Source organism: Sinocyclocheilus grahami, unplaced genomic scaffold (genome assembly GCF_001515645.1).
Source record: "Sinocyclocheilus grahami isolate Dianchi unplaced genomic scaffold, SAMN03320097.WGS_v1.1 scaffold67906.1, whole genome shotgun sequence".
NCBI lineage: Eukaryota > Metazoa > Chordata > Actinopteri > Cypriniformes > Cyprinidae > Sinocyclocheilus > Sinocyclocheilus grahami.
Genome location: NW_015528489.1, coordinates 1 through 741, shown reverse-complemented (window position 1 = coordinate 741; position 741 = coordinate 1). Strand labels below are relative to the sequence as shown.

Below are 741 nucleotides of genomic sequence, written 5' to 3'. Positions count from 1 at the left end.
TCAGGCTCTGAGTGATGCCGGTTTGGTCGCTGGGTGTGATATGACCCCAGAAGCTGCTCTTTCAAAACTCTCCTATGTGCTGGCAAAACAAAACCTCAGTATAGAAGAGAAGAAAAAGGTATGCAAAAAATGTCTCTTAAAATTAGATTGAAACCACATTTGACATACAAGAGGAAAAACAATTTGAAAATCTAGTTCAGAAATGTTAAGAAATGTTTACAAATTGTCATGCACTGTAACCATCAAGTAAATAGTGTTAAATTTTTTATTTTTTTTTAAACAAATGTAATTAATTAATTAATGGAAAACCTGAACTTATTTAGCCTTATCATAAAAAAGGTCAGTATAAAAAGGTCACTTCTTAATAAGGTTTTCTTTTGAAGACCTGTGAGACATTTTTACCTGTTTCAAATTAATTATTAATTCAAGCTGTTATTTATTCATAAGATGCTGAGTCGCAATCTGCGTGGTGAGATGATAGCTGACCTGGGTGGAGCAAAGCTTTCTCTCAGCGACAGTCGCTTTATTCAGGTCATCGCTAAGTCACTCAGCATTAGCTGTAAAGAGGTAATGTAATCTCCAGTTTCTCATTTTCTAACAGTGTTTTGCATTTCAATCAGGATAAGCTTTATTCGCCAAATGTGTGCAAAGACACAAGGGATTTGTTGTGTTTTTTTAAGGAGCTCTTGGTACATACATACTAGAGCTGCACGATTAATCGTTAAAAGATCGCGATCTCGA

At 35.0% G+C, this 741-nt stretch overlaps 1 long non-coding RNA gene across 1 annotated transcript; it reads left to right on the top strand.

Annotated features, from left to right (window-relative positions):
- Nucleotides 1-7: 7 nt before the first annotated feature.
- Nucleotides 8-489, top strand: LOC107581054 (uncharacterized). Its single transcript, XR_001608772.1, has 2 exons — nt 8-118; nt 448-489. It is a non-coding gene; the product is annotated as an uncharacterized lncRNA (long non-coding RNA).
- The last annotated feature ends 252 nt before the right edge of the window (nt 490-741 follow it).